At 43.2% G+C, this 16687-nt stretch overlaps 1 protein-coding gene across 5 annotated transcripts in view; it reads right to left on the reverse strand.

Moving 5' to 3' along the window:
• LOC135542073 (calcium-dependent secretion activator 1) overlaps positions 1 to 16687 on the reverse strand; it is a 186757-nt gene that overhangs the window by 126203 nt on the left and 43867 nt on the right. The gene's annotated exons all lie outside the window — the stretch shown is intronic.

The raw sequence follows: 16687 nt of genomic DNA on the forward strand, positions 1-16687 counted from the left end.
TAAATACGGTTCCCAATCAGAGACAACGAGAATCACCTGACTCTGATTGAGAACTGCCTCAGGCAGCCAAGCCTATACAACACCCCTACTCAGCCGCAATCCCAAATACTACAAAACCCCACTATGAAATATAACAACATAAACCCATGTCACACCCTGGCCTGACCAACTAATTAACGAAAACACAAAATACTAAGACCAAGGCGTGACACAAACAGGAAGGATATAACCCCACCCACTTTGCCAAAGCACAGCCCCCAACTCAATATTAGGAAGGTGTTCCTAATGTTTTGTACATTCAGTGTCCATCTGAGTAGATTTCATCAGATGTATGTGTGCAGTATAGACTCTTTCCCCAGACTGAAGAGCAGAGGTGTGTCTGAGCTGGTGAGAAAGGGATAGTCATTGGTGGTCAGGGAGCCTGCAGTATAATAGCAGACAAACACATCTGTCACAGCCACTCCTTCAGCGCCTGAGGATGGAGGAGCAAATTACTGCAGAGATGGTTTCTAGCATTGTGTGTACTGGCAGGACCACAAATATAGAGGTACATGTAAGAGATAGACGCTCTGTACATTATCTTGGAAATAATGGAGGACATGTCATACCAGTCACGTCAAACAGTGCCACCAGAATAACAGTAAAGTAGCTGCATGTGTTTATTTAAGCTGTCTGCTAGTGACATTTATTTGGATACATCCATAAGAAGGAGCTGATGATGCGTGATTTCATTTGGCATGAAAAAAAGTTGCCGTCTGGTTAGGACACTGTTCATTACCGTAGAGGTGGTTGCATCGTATATCAAACACTAGGCTAGAAGCTAGCTAAATAGTTTGTTGCTAGCATATCTGGCAATATGACAACTGAGGTCAACAATACCAGTTGCTGAAAACAGCTGGTCAAATGAGAAACATGTGGGAGGATGACAGTATAGCACCATTTGCGTCATGACTGCAACGTTGACAAACTGGAGACATTCATGCTCATTACTCACCACATTCCCACTCTAGAATGCACTTTTAGCCAATCAGAAACGGGTATGGAACAATGCCGTGGTATAACACATATACCACAACACATACACAGACGTGTTCAAGACCACATGTGCATCACCACACACACACACAGATATGCAACAAGATCTCTATAGTGTATGATAATATAATCCCCCAGTCTGTTCAGAGGCATTGTTGGGGCTCTTCAATTGGGATGGGCAGAACACACACACACACACACACACACACACACACACACACACACACACACACACACACACAAAATGTACAGTACTAGTAACAGTGTGTGTGTTGGCCAGTAAGCCATCTGCACAGGAGCAGGGCTGTAATGTCTCCCTTCCTGTCTCCAGCTGGTGTCTACAGAACTGTCCTACACACGAACCGTTTCTTCTACACTCCCTGTAGATAATATACGAGCAAAACACTCCAACGAACGAGCTCACACAGAATAGCAGAAAGCTAATTTCAACACCCAAAAGGCCAGACACACCCAAATTCCCAGGGCTGGCATTCCCCTCTGTCAGAGTTGTATGCCCTATGCCAAGCAGGTGCCCTGTCCACTAGAGTATCTCTGCCCACGCTACATACACCCTCTCCACCCTCTGACAGGGCACTGAGGCATTCTTCACAGCAACACTCAGAGAGGGATGAGAAACAAGGGTGAGGGTGGATGAGAAGACGACAGTTGTCATAACACACACACACACACACACACACACACACACACACTCAGACAGAGATACTTTTCTGCATTACACCAGAACAGTAATCAGAAAGAGAAATCCCTGTCATAATAGAATCAGATCTGATGTAAGCAAGGCCAACTATAATTAGATTAATTAAATCTGCTTAATCTCCACTGGCCAAAAGCTGTGCGCCTGATTGCCACACCATATGTACTGCATCTGACAGTGGTTATCAGTGTGTGTTTGAGAGTATTGTGTTAGTATGATTGTGTCTGGAATAAATGCACGCTCTCCCATGCCCATCCATCTCAACACAGTCGCCCTGTCTAGAATACAACTCTTCAACATGACTTCACCTTCTCCCCTCCCTCTGTAGCCTCCAGGAAGACCGGGAACCCATCTTAGTTTAATGATACAGGTGTCAGGATGAAGATTGTGAGATTTGCCACCATGCATTGTGTGTGTGTGTCTGTGTGTGTAGGGGGGTATTGGTGAATCAAAAGATGATGTCTCTCTCCATTCACGCAATTCTCTCTCTTAATTTCTGTTTTTCATTCTCTGAATTATAGCACAAAATGTCCCTGTTCTCTCCCTCTCTCCAAAAGACTACCTATATGTTTATCTCTCTTCGTCTTCTACCTTCCCTCTCCCTGTCTCTGTGTTACCCTCTCAGCCCTCTCTTGCCATTGAATTTTCTGACTGCTGCATTAACATGTTGCTGAACACCCACCCCTGCTGCTACCACCAACTCAAATCAAAGTTTATTTGTCATGTGTGCCGAATACAACAGGTGTAGACCTTACAGTGAAATGCTTACTTACAGGCCCCAATCAACAGTGCGATTTTTAAGTTAAAAAAATTGGTATTTAGTGAACGATAGATATGTAAAGAATAATACAACAGTAATAAGACAATGAAAAATAACAGTAGTGAGGCTATATACAGTAGCGAGTCTATATATGGGCACTGGTTAGTCGGGCTAATTGAGGTAGTATGTACATGTAGTTATGGTTAAAGTGGCTATGCATATATGATAAACAGACAGTAGCAGTAGCGTAAAAGAGGGGTTGGGGGACAACGCAAATAGTCTGGGTAGCCATTTAATTACTTGTTCAGGAGTCTTAAGGCTTGGGGGTAAAACTGTTGAGAAGCCATTTGGTCCTAGACTTGGTGCTCCGGTACCGCTTGCCATGCGGTAGGAGAGAGAACATTCCATGACTGAGGTGTGTGGGGTCGTTGAGAATTTTTGGGCCTTCCTCTGATGAGGTCCTGGATGGGAGGCAGCTTAGCCCCAGTGATGTACTGGGCCGTACGCACTACCCTCTGAAGTTCTCGTTCGGAGGCCGAACAGTTGCCATACTAGGCAGTGATGCAACCAGTAAGGATACTCTCGATGTTGCAGCTGTAGAACCTTTTGAGGATCTGAGGACCCATGCCAAATCTTTTTAGTTTCCTGATGGGGAAAAGGCTTTGTTGTGCCCTCTTCACGACTGTCTTGGTGTGTTTGGACCATTCTAGTTTGTTGGTGATGTGGACACAAAGGAACTAGAAGCTCTCAACCTGCTCCACTACAGCCCCATCGATGAGAATGGGGACGTGCTCGGTCCTCCTTTTCCTGTAGTCCACAATCATCTCTTTTGTCTTGATTATGTCAAGGGATAGGTTGTTATTCTGGCACCACCCGGCCAGGTCGCTGACCTCCTCCCTATAGGCTATCTTGTCGTTGTCGGTGATCAGGCCTACCACAAGCTTTACATTCCTGTTGTGTTTCAGAGAGAACACACACACACACACGCTTGGGCAGCCGACAGACACACAGTCAAGTGTGTATGGGATGTGTGTGGGGTCAAAATGGGGCCAATCTGTCCTCTTTACATTACAGGATGAGATTCCAAAGTAACTAATCCAATCGCATCGCTAAAGTCTCAATCCTGGCCAGTGATCAAAGCCCTACCTAAAACGGTTTCAGCCCAGGATGCAACGAGCAGACTCTACTTAGAAGTTCCTTCTGCCTCAAACTTAAGTGTCCACTACAGAGTGGCAAGACGAGTCATCTCATTTGACACACTGTCTAACAGTATATTGTGTTTCATGCCCGCTTAATTTTGTAGATCCCACATCCCCACTGGGTTAGGCACTGATGATCCCTGTCTGTGTGTGCCTGCCTGTCAGTCAGTCAGTGGCCGTATGTGAAAATCGATTCTACTTTAAATGCCCAGATGTCATACTATTTTTGGCTTTAACAAGAGCTGATCAAATTAGATATGGGGGGGACGCGCTACAGAAATCAACAAATAACGGGAAACAAAGCAATCTCGCATGATGCATTCTCAGTATTCGAAAATCGAGTATGGTTTAAACGCCAGAATGTTATACTCATTTTGGCTCTTCATCTAGTAGAATTGGATGCACACTTTTCCACAATGCATTGGAAAATGTGGGTTGCAAATGATAGACCCTTGTTCTCTTCAAGTAGCCAAACAACAAAACTAGGCTACTTCATTGGGAAGATTCCCGAATAGCGAAGCTTCTGCGGTGGTGTTCAAATGTAGGCTTAGTAATTTTTGTTCTCATTAAAATGATCATATCTTTGAAAACAGAAGTATTTCTTTTTTGTTACAGCACTTCGGTTTCACTAATAAATATGTTGATATTGAACCAACTTGTTTCTGTCTTCAGTCCTTTTTAAATAGGATAGATGGGCTGTATGGTCTTCTGTCACGACGACGCTGGGAGACGGGAAGCAAGTGCAGGTAGTGAGTATAATAATAAACATACCAGAGCACACCGCAAGACACAAGTGTAGCGTATGGACATGGAACAACATTATTACTGCCTGGGGAATAGACCTAAGGGAGTGGCCGATATAGGAGAGGTAATGAGAGAGGAAATGGAGTCCAGGTAAGTCTAATCATGAAGAGTAGACCGCGTAATATTTGATGCCAGGTGCGCGTAATGATGGTTGCCAGGACCGGTGGTTAGGAAACCGGCGATGTCAAACACCGGAGAGGAGAAGCGGGAGGAGACTTAACAGCTACGGTATAGGTCCAATGTGATAGTCTGCCTATAACCATTCCTATTCTATTCAACGTAATTAATCAAATTGGAACTGAGCTATTAACAGATTGGTTAATGCGATGCATTTCTGTTGAATTTGGAAAAATCCACCCGCACTCGGCCTCACCTCCCCTACTCAGCCAGTCAGGAGCTGTGGCATACTGCATACTTTTTACTAAACGGTACATGCTAAACAGTATGCGACGATGACTACATAGTATGCAGTTTAAGTATGTAGTACGCTAGTATGGATATTCAGACACAGCCAGCCAGTCAGCTTGTGTCTGTGATCTGTAGTATCAATCTTCATCATGTGGTTGTAACTGTAGAAGCCATGCTGTTGTTGTGCTGAGTGGCAATCGATAGTGTATTCTGTCCACTGAGTAGCATGATGAACTATCTATCTTTTTCAATCACTCACTAGAGCATGGAGCCTCTGAGTCTAAGGCACCGGTCACTCCATCATTAAGCACTCCAGGCGGCAGATAACTCATCCTGATATGAAAACATTCATAGGGGGTGAACAGCTATAGCGTAAACACAGGCAGAGTGAGGCAGAGCTGGGAGGGTTGAGGATAAGGGTCAGGGAGACGTTCCCACTGAAACTCACTTGTCTACCACCACGCTCCATAAAATTAATATTTTGGCCACATATCAGGATCGTAAGGTTGATTGAGTTTAGATCCCAGTTCAGTTGCACTGGCTTGATTGAGTTTAGGGTCAAGTGTGGCACTGTCTGATTCCGTTGTCAAGGGTACAGTCCTCCTAATCTGCTTGTTCCCTTCTGTTTTCCACTTTTTAAAGAAAAACACAAGCATACACACACAACTTTGTTTTACTATCATTGTGCGGACCAAACAATTGATTCACATTCAAAATCCTATTTTCCCTAACCCTTAACCTAAACCTAACCTCAACCCTAACCCCAAACCCTAAACATTATTATAATGCTAACCCCTAAGCCTAAAATAGCCTTTTTTTCTTGTGAGGAATTCTGGTCCCCACAAGGATAGTAAAACCAAACACACAAAAACTCAGAGTGCATGAGTGTCTGATCAATGTGTAATCCTATGTACAGAGAACTCTGGGCACACTTCCACTGTGATACTACAGTGCTTTCCTGTGTAACGAGATACCTTACATGAGGCTTCAGGCTCTTTTGTAGATCAACTCTCTACAGATGAGATTAAATGTCGAAACACACAGGTGTTCAGCTACTGGGAATTTTGGCCAGAGGTAACGGACTAAAAGGATGGGTTTGCAGGATTTTGTGATTCACTAAATACTATCTCCTCTACCTATTCCAAACAGGCTCCTCTCGTCTCCTCTCCTTTGCTCTCCTCTCCTCAGTCTTTTAATTGTTTAAATAAATTGCAGTCCCCTCCGATTGATAGATTCAAAGCCAAACTCTGATATGTGATTAGGGGAAAACCTTTCCGGCCTGTCTGGTTTAATATATACAGGATGACAACGGCTGCCAGGGGAGGAGGGGGAGAGGGGAAATAAAGGTAGCCATGTTTACTGTCACCATGGTAGCACAAATGAGCAGACAAAGGGCATGGTGTGTGTGTGTGTAACTGACGGCAGAAAGGTTCCATAAACAAATAAACACACACACACAGTGAGCATAGCAACACACCATACAGACTACACCAAATCAAAAGTCCAGCATTGAGATCTACTTCAAAGCTTTCAGACAGACATCTGTTTGCAGTACAACAGCAGCAAGGTCTTTGATGAAAATTGAGGATATATTACTTCCCCATTCTGTAATAGCAGCAAATGTATGCATAGAACGGAGGGCTTTCAAATCGTTGTGTTGATGGCCTTGTTTATGATACAAAAACTATGAGTCTTTTCTTTGGATTTGATCTCTCTCATCCATATTCAATGAGGTGTACAGCAAGTGACTTGACAGAGTAAAAGGTTTTATACATCTAACACAGAGAACAAGACTCATTGATGACGGCTGTTGTTTTTCTGTTCCACCTGAACTGGAAAATAACTGATAAAAGGGACTTCTGACAGACTTCTAAAACATTCTGTGTGCTCAAGCAGGCAATTTTTTCGGGGAAAAATACAACTGTTTGCATTGACGCTTTTATGTTGTTTAATACTTAAAGACATGCTCCGGAACTTTGGCAACTAGTAAGTATTTTTGAAACCTCCCACTTCGGGCTGGATGTGTCAATCTGTAGTTCATACATGCATAATCTATGATCAGAATTACAGCCTTATCTTAATTAGCCACAAAATCCATAGTTTGAATGTGACTGTTTACAGGAAGCTGTGCAGCCCCCTACATTTACCCCCCCCCCGCGTGGGTCAGCCCCCGAGCAATTCAAGTTTCATGCCAATGAATGTTAGCCCCTCGCCATTTGAGTGAGAACTAGCAAGATGCAGATTGAGAGAGATACCTTTTGGCTTGTGAGCTCTACTTTCAGAACTAATAAAGAATACCAAAGTACCAGAGAATCTCTTGGACAACTGATTCTATAGGCTTAACGGAGAGTGTTTATATCCTTGAAGTTAGAGAGACCAATAGCCAGAATGTTAACAGATAATGGCAAGAGGGAGATGAACTGGCAACCAGAAGGTGCGTGTTTGTGTTGTGGGAGTGTGTTCTGGGAGCAGAGATCAAGGCAAATTATCCGCCTTACTAGAGCTGGATTCTCCAGAGCTTTTGTATTGATAGATTGCAAATTACTGTTTTATATTCGTACTGTTTTATATCATTATATCCTCTTAGTATGAATAGATTGTTTTATATAGCCTTAGAAATCAAAATTAGTGTAAGGTTCAAGCTCTTTGTATGAGAAGTATAATTATTTAGTGGACTGCAGTGGACTGTGAGAATGAGTACTCCCAATAACTCAAGACCTCTCCTGACTGATAAGATGTCCTGTGATATGCACGGAGGAGCATGGAGAAACCTTTTTCCAACTGTGTGATGGAAAAGTACTGAACTCTTTGTGGAAGGGAGGGGGTGAGAGCTGGCGCCGACAGAGATGGTATGAAGATGGCGCCGACAGAAATGGTTGCCTCGATTCGCGTTCTTAGGAAACTATGCAGTATTATTTCTTACATTGTTAACCCAGGAAATTGTAAGTCTTATTACATACAGCCAAGAAGAACTATTAGAACTATAAAACAGCGGCAGGCGGTCGGCACGACCACATCCATAACTCCAAACCCCATCTGGTGAAAAGGAAGAAGACCCACTCTGTCCACCCACACCTAGGTCAAGTCACGCATCTGCCAAACAGGGCTGAAATTCAATTTATTCCTTAACTCAAATCATCATTACAGGCTAAAACATATTCATCAGAAGACAATATGCTCTCATTTTAATTTAGTCAGTCACTGAGGTTGTTTATTCACAGAAATGTTTATATAGTCATGATTTAGTCTTCAGTTTGCAGAGGTCCACACACACACAAAGGTAAAACAACATAAAATGCACCCTATTACCCACATTATCAACTGGAAATCCATCAGCCCCCTTTGCACCTAGTGGTTAGAGTGTTGGACTAGTAACTGGAAGGTTGCAAGTTCAAACCCCTGAGCTGACAAGGTCTGTCGTTCTGCCCCTGAACAGGCGGTTAACCCACTGTTCCAAGGCCGTCATTAAAATAAGAATTTGTTCTTAACTGACTTTCCTAGTAAAATAAAAAAATAAGTGCAACAACAGCTTGCTACAAAATGTGATAGGAGGGAACCATCTGTATCTCAATCTCCTTCAAAAGCTTCCAACTCACAAAGGTACATGATGACAGGTACCTGAGTAGGGACACAGATTACAGCTGTTCTGTTCTTCAAACGCTCAATCTGACACTCAAATCAAATAACATCTTATTTGTCACTTGCTTCATAAACAACAGGTGTAGACTAACAGTGCAGAGAGAAAAAGGAAAAGTATTTGAAAAATAGAACATTTAAAAGACTAGGAATAAATATGCAAGGAGTAATGATAACTTGGCTATTTACACGGGGTACCAGAAGTGAGTCGATGTGCAGGGCTATGAGGTAATTGAGGTAGATGTGTACAGTGCCCTTTACCAAGGATGCCACTTATATTGGCATCCTTGGTAAACATGAGCAAAACGGTCTGTAAAAAATATATACATTTGCTGTTTATCCTCTTGGTGTTTTATTCAAAATATTCACAAAAAAATCGAACCTTTAATTGAAGTAAAATGAAGTAAAAATAAATAAATGTGAAGTAAATTAAATAAATATTTTTCCCAAAACACCCCTAGAAATTCTTATGAGTAAATCTAACTGAAGTATATTGCCATGCATATTTTACGTTTTAAGTTCACCTGAGTGATTAGGAATACTTAAGTGTTAAACCATGACTTTAAACCATTCACTGGGGTATAAATATGAGGTGACATACAGGCCAAGTTCCCATAGTCATCCATCACAATGGGAAAGACCAGAGAATACAGTAATGATGTGCAACAAAAGGTTGTTGAGCTGCACAAACCAGGAAATGGCTATGAGAAAATAGCTCAACGGTTGAAAATGCCCATTTCCATCAGGACAATAATTAAGAGGTTTAAAGCAACTGGAGATGTTAACAGTTGGCCTGGAAGAGGATGTGTGTCTATATTGACCCTACACACAGTGAGGAGGATGGTAACAGTGGCTAAAAAATGTCCAAGGATCACAGCTGGAGAATTGCAGACGTTAGTTGGGTCTTGGGATCAGAAAGTCTCCAGAGCTACGACCAGACGCCACCTACGTAACCACAAGTTGTTTAGGAGGGTTGCCATAAAAAAGCCTTTGCTGTCATCAAACAACAAACCCAAGCACCTACAGTTTGCCAAGTATTACTGGAACTTTCAATGGGACCGGGTTCTATGGTCAGATGAGACCAAAATCTAGCTTTTGGAAACAAACACCAGAGGTTGGTTCAGCGTAGACAGAAAGTTAGCCATGCAGAAAAGTACCTCATCCCACTGTGAAGTATGGTGGTGGATCTTTTATGTTGTGGGCCTGTCTTTCTTCCAAAGGCCCTGGACAACTTGTTAGGAAACATAGTATCATGGACTCCATCAAGTACCAGCAGATATTAAATCAAAACCTGACTGCCTCTGCTAGGAAGCTTAAACTGGGCCATGATTGGATCTTCCTTCAGGACAATGAACCAAAGCACACCTCAAAACCAACACAAAAATGGTTCTCTGACTACATAATCAAGGTTTTGCCATGGCCATCCCAGTCTCCTGGCCTAAACCCCATAGAAAACCTGTGGGATGAGCTGAAGAGGACAGTCCACAAGCATAGAGAGAATCTGTATTGAGGAATGGTCTCAGGTCCCTTGCCATGGGGCGGCAGGGTAGCCTAGTGGTTAGAGTGTTGGACTCGTAACCAAAAGGTTGCAAGTTTAAATCCCCGAGCTGACATGGTATAAATCTGTCATTCTGCCCCTGAACAGGCAGTTAACCCACTGTTCCTAGGCCATCATTGAAAATAAGAATTTGTTCTTAACTGACTTGCCTAGTTAAATAAAGGTAAATAAAATGTGTTCTCCAACCTCATTACCCATTATAGGAGAAGACTCAGAGCTGTTTTCTTGGGAAAGGGAGGTTGCACATAGTATTGAATGAAGGGGTGACAATAACAAAAACCTATATTTTAGAAAAATATTATTTTATGTTAAGAATTTATTTTTTCTTTCAATTATTTTACTTTTAATTAAAGTTACATTTTTGTGAATATTTTCAAAGAAAGACCAAGAGGATAAACAATAGAGATGTTTTTTTACATCCTGTTTTGCTCATACAGTTGAAGTCGGAAACTTACATACACCTTAGCTAAATACATTTAAACTCAGTTTTTCACAATTCATTGTCCATTTGGAAGACCCATTTGCAACCAAGCTTTAACTTTTTGACTGATGTCTTGAGATGTTACTTCAATATATCCACATGACTTTCAATTCCTCATGAAGCCATCTATTTTGTGAAGTGCACCAGTCCCTCCTGCAGCAACACACCCACAACATGATTCTACCACCCCCATGCTTCACGGTTGGGATGGTGTTCTTCGGCTTGCAAGCCTACCCCTTTTTCCTCTCCTTCCTGAGCGGTATGACGGCTGCGTGGTCCCATGGTGTTTATACTTGCGTACTACTGTTTGTACAGATGAAGGTGGTACCTTCAGGTGTTTGGAAATTGCTCCCAAGGATGAATCAGACTTGTGGAGGTCTACCATTTTTTCTGAGGTCTTGGCTGATTTCTTTTCATTTTCCCATGATGTCAAGCAAAGAGGCACCGAGTTTGAAGGTAGGCCTTGAAATACATTGTCACACCCTGACCTTAGAGAGCTTTTTAGGTCTCTGTTTTGGTTTGGTCAGGGTGTGATTTGGGTGGGCATTCTATGTTCATTTTTCAATGTTTTGGTATTTCTTTGTTTTGGCAGGGTATGGTTCTCAATCAGGGACAGCTGTCTGTCGTTGTCTCTGATTGGGAACCATACTTAGGTAGCCTTTTCCCACCTGTGTTTTGTGGGTAGTTGTTTTCTGTTTAGTGTTCTGCACCTGACAGGACTGTTTGGGTTTTGTTTCTCACTTTGTTATTTTGTTCTAGTGTTCAGTGTTAATAAAAATCATGAACACTTACCACGCTGTGCTTTGGTCCGATCCTTCTTCATCAGACGACCGTTATATACATCCACAGGTACACACCCCCAATTGACTCAAAGTATGTCAATTAGCCTATCAGAAGCTTCTAAAGGCATGACATCGTTTTCTGGAATTTTCCAAGCTGTTTAAAGGCAGTCAACTTAGTGTATGTAAACTTCTGACCAACTGGAATTGTGATACAGTGAATTATAAGTGAAAGAATCTGTCTGTAAACAATTGTTGGAACATTTACTTGTGTCATGCACAAAGTATATGTCCTAACTGACTTGCCAAAACTATAGTTTGTTTACAAGAAATTTTGGGAGTGTTTGGAAAACGAGTTTTAATGACTCCAATCTAAGTGTATTTAAACTTCCGACTTCAACTGTATTTACCAAGGGTGCCAATATTAGTGGTGGGCACTGTATATATAGGTAGGGATAAAGTGACTAGGAAACAGGATAGATAATAAACAGTAGTAGCAGCACATGTGATGAGTCAAAAAGGGTCAATGCAGAGAGTTAAATACTTAACCACTAGCTACCTGGACTAACTATTTAGCAGTCGTATGTCTTGGAGGTAGAAGCTGGTATCGGTACCGCTTGCCATCTGGTAGCAGAGAGAACAGTCTATGACTTGGGTGTCTGGAGTCATTGACAATTTTTAGGGCCTTCCTCAGATACTGCCTGGTATACAGGTCCTGGGTGGCAGGGAGCTCGGCCCCAGTGATTTTCTGGGCCATACGCACTACCGTCTGTAGCATCTTGCGATGATGCAGCCAGTCAAGATACTCTCAATGGTGCAGCTGTATAACGTATTGAGGATCTGAGGGCCCATACTGAATCTTTTCAGCCTCCTGAGAGGGAAGAGGCGTTTAATCTCGACTGTCTTGGTGTGTGTGGCCCATGATTGGGGTGTGTAGACCATTCCTTAATGATGTAGACCCCGAGGTACTTGAAGCTCTCGTCCTGCTCCACTACAGCTCCGTCGATGTGGACATGCTCGACCATTCATCTCCTGTAGTCCACGAACAGCTCCTTTGTCTTGCTAACATTGAGTGAGAGGTTGTTGTCCTGGCACCACATTGCCAGGTCACTGACCTCCTCCCTGTAGGCTGTGTCATCGTCATCGGTGATCAGGCGTACCACTATCGAGTCATCTGCAAACTTAATGATGTTAATGGAGTCGTGCGTGGCCACACAGTCATGGGTGAACAGGGAGTAAAGGAGTGAACTAAGCACATACCGCTGAGGGGCACCTGTGTTGAGGGTCAGCGCGGCAGACGTGGTGTTGCCTACCCTCAACACCTGGGTGTGGCCCGTCAGGAAGTCCAGGATCCAGTTGCAGAGGGAGGTGGTTCGTCCTGGGGTCCTTAGCTTAGTGATGAGCTCGGAGGGCACTATGGTGTTAAATGCTGAGCAATAGCCAATCAACAGCATTATCACATAGGTGTTCCTTTTGTCCAGGTGGTAAAGGGCAGTGTGGAGTGCAATAGAGATTGCATCATCTGTGGATCTGTTGGGGCGTTATGTGAATTAGAGCGGGTTCAGGGTGTCTGGGATGCAGTGGCAGTCGGTGCCATTTAAGATGAGGGAGGATTAACATGGTCTTATTTCTATTGCAGCATATTGGATGACTGTCATTCATACTCCTTTCACCCAGTTCAATGTAACAGCAATAGGCTTAGGCTACTACATGATACTCAAATTCTCCCTGTACCCATCATGAGGTTGCTACAACCTAGCCTAGGAAGGAAAGTTCACAACGTAGGTTGACAGACGGAGATAATTTTGAGTAATCAAGGTGACAGTGACACATTCAATACCGTCTTGCACACTCTTGCCTGCATCTAGCAGATCTAATGTGTAATCATCAGTCCAACAAGAGTTTCTATTGGACAAATTCACCGGGCCCGGGTGAAAATACATTTAGAAAACCAAAAGCTTACCTTGACTTCGAAGAGTTCCAGGGTTGGATAGCCATAGCTAGCTAGGTAACATAGCATCCCTTTCTGTTTGAGCCAGGTGATTGAGTAAGCTAAAATAGCCAGCTGCATTCGATGCTAGCTAAGTAAGTGAATGTTTTTAAAAATATACTATGAAATATCTCACTCTCTATATCTTGCTTCTTAATTTTGAAAGAAATTAATTTGTTGCCTTTCTCTCTCTTTGAGTCAATTACTCACCAGTGCTAGCTAGCTGTAGCTTATGCTTCCAGTACCAGAGTCATTCTCTGCTCCTTTGATTGGGATGACAACATGTCAGTTCATGCTACAAGAGCTCTGATAGGTTGGAGGATGTCCTCAGGAAGTTGTCACAACTCTGTATAAGTCTATGGAAAAGGGTAAGAACCATGAGCCTCCTAGGTTTTGTATTAAAGTCAATGTACTCAGAGGAGGACATAAGCTAGCTTTCCTCCGGCTACACCATGTTGCTACCCTACAGTGTGCTGCTGAGGCTACTGTAGAACTTCATTGCAAAACAGTGTGGTTTTAATCCATTTTTGGTGACGTGAATATATTTACTATAGTTTTATCTAAAAAGGATAACTTTTAATGTTTCACAATTTTATTTTATAAAATTCACTGAGGAGGATGGTCCTCCCCTTCCTCCTATGAGGAGCCTCCACTGCGGGATGATGGTGTTGTTGTGAGCCATGACCTGCATTTCAAAGCTTTTTATGGCCACAGATGTGAGTGCTACAGGGCGGTAGTCATTTAGGCAGGTTACCTTGGAGTTCTTGGTGGTCTACTTGAAACATATAGGAATTACAGACAGTCAGGGAGAAGTTGAAAATGTCAGTGAAGACACTTGCCAGCTGGTCAGCGCATGCTCTGGCATGGACTGGCCTCATTTAATGTGTCATAACTGTGTGTGTGTGTGTGTGTGTGTGTGTGTGTGTGTGTGTGTGTGTGTGTGTGTGTGTGTGTGTGTGTGTGTGTGTGTGTGTGTGTGTGTGTGTGTGTGTGTGTGTGTGTGTGTGTGTGTGATGATATTCACAGTAATTTTGTCGTCAAACCACAGCAGTAGAAAACAAAATCATATTCTTGAAAACAGAGCAAAGGCACAGACATAATTCCATGTAACACACAGCAAGTCTCTGCAGATATCTGTTTGCACATCCAACAGCTCATTCATTTTCGCTCTTTCCGGGGAGATGGAAAATGTACATGAAAAGAAACATCATGTCAGTTGAAGCCACAGCAATAGGCTTGATGAGTCTCATTCTGTGGTAGAGGCAGATACAGATAGAGCTGACAGGACTTCCTGTGTCCCTGCCAGAAGATGAGTCACTAGCAGTATTAATGTTCAGGGGGTGGCCCTGCCTTTTAACTGGAACCAGGAGTGTGGATGGGACACATTATTGAATTAAGAAACATCAGAAAAGTCATTTCAATCTTGGCCTGGACTACAATGATACCTAGGTCTTAAAAAGAGAATACAATGGCTAAGCCTGAAGACTACATTTTTTACTTTTACAATTGAATCATTTAGCAGACGCTCTTATCCAGAGTGATTAAGATTGAATCCTACTTCACCGGCTCTGGCGCTCGTCAGATGTGGCAGGGCTCCTCAGGGGTGCATGCTTAGTTCCCTCCTGTCAATGCTGTTCATTGACTACAGCTCAGCGTTCAACACCATAGTGCCCCACGAATCTCTCGACTAAGCTAAGGATCCTGGGACTAAACACCTTCCTTTGCAACTGGACCCTGGACATCCTGACAGGCCGCCCCCAGGTATAAAGGGTAGGCAACAACACATCTGCCACGCTGATCCTCAACACTGCGGCACCTCGGGGTGCGTGCTTAGTTCCCTCCTGTACTTCCTGTTTACCCACGACTGCATGGCCAAGCACGATTCCAACACCATCATTAAGTTTCCTGATGACACAACAGTGTTAGGCCTGATCACCGACAACAATGAGAAAGGGAGGAGGTCAGAGACCTGGCAGTGTGGTGCCAAGACAACAACCTCTCCCTCAATGTGAACAAGACAAAGGAGCTGGAAAAGACATTAACATCGACGGGGCTGAGTGGAGCAGGTCGAGAGTTTTAAGTTCCTTGGTGTCCACATCACCAACAAACTATCATGGTCCAAACACACCAAGACAGTCGTGAAGAGGGCACGGCAACAACTTTTCACCTCAGGACACTGAAAGGATTTGGCATGATTTTTTTTTTACAGCTGCACCATCAAGGGCATCCTGACTGGTTGCATCACTGCCTGGTATGGCAACTGCTCGGCATTTGACCGTAAGGCGCTACAGAGGGTAGTGCGTACGGCCCAGTACATCAACGGGGCCAAGCTCCTGCCATCCATGACTTATATACTAGGCGGTGATAGAAAAAGGTCCAAAATGTCCAGTCACCCAAGTCATGGATTGTTCTCTTTGTTACCGCACGGCAAGCGGTACCGTAGCACCAGGTCTAGGTCCAAAAGGCCCCAAGCCATAAGACTGCTGAACAATTAATAAAATGGCCACCCGGATTATTTACATTATCTATGCATAGTCACTTTACCCCTACCTACATGTACAAATTACCTTGAACAAACCTGTACCCCCGCACATTGACTCCGTAGCTGTACCCCCTGTATAGCCTCGTTATTGTTATATTATCGTGTTACTTCTTATTTTATTTAGTAAATATTTTCTTAACTCTATTTCTTGAACTGCATTGTAGGCTTGTAAGTAAACATTTCACGGTAACGTCTACACCTGTTGTATTCGGCGCATGTGACAAATACAAATTGATTTAATTAACAGGAGCAATTAGGGTTAAGTGCATTGCTCAATGACACATCTACAAATTTGTCACCTAGTAGGCTTGGGGATTCAAACCAGCAACCTTTTGGTTAATGGCCCAACGCTCTTAACTGCAAGGTTACCTGGCCAGCGTCCTGTGTGTGTGGCAACTGAATGGTTAATCCTGGACAGACAAAAGCCTGGATGATGACTTAAGACATCCTGAAGGGCTCACTACACCTTCTTCCATTGAACCCAGTATGACTGACATGTGGACCCCCTCTTTAAAGGCCACCATCGTCCTATTATTCTGGCTGCCTACTTCTCAGCCCACCCTCTCCATTCAACAATGATCAATAGCTATCCATTCCATTCTCTATGATATAATATGATTGCCGTTAGCACAGTACCTTGGTAGTCACACTCATCTATTGTTCTGCCTCCATAGTGCCCTTCACACCACCCACACTCTCTCTCCATCTCACAATGGTCATATTTTTTTGCAGTATTCATTCTGGTCCTCTTTCCTGCTTGGATTAAAGGGTTTTCAATCC

Source organism: Oncorhynchus masou, chromosome 6 (genome assembly GCF_036934945.1).
Source record: "Oncorhynchus masou masou isolate Uvic2021 chromosome 6, UVic_Omas_1.1, whole genome shotgun sequence".
NCBI lineage: Eukaryota > Metazoa > Chordata > Actinopteri > Salmoniformes > Salmonidae > Oncorhynchus > Oncorhynchus masou.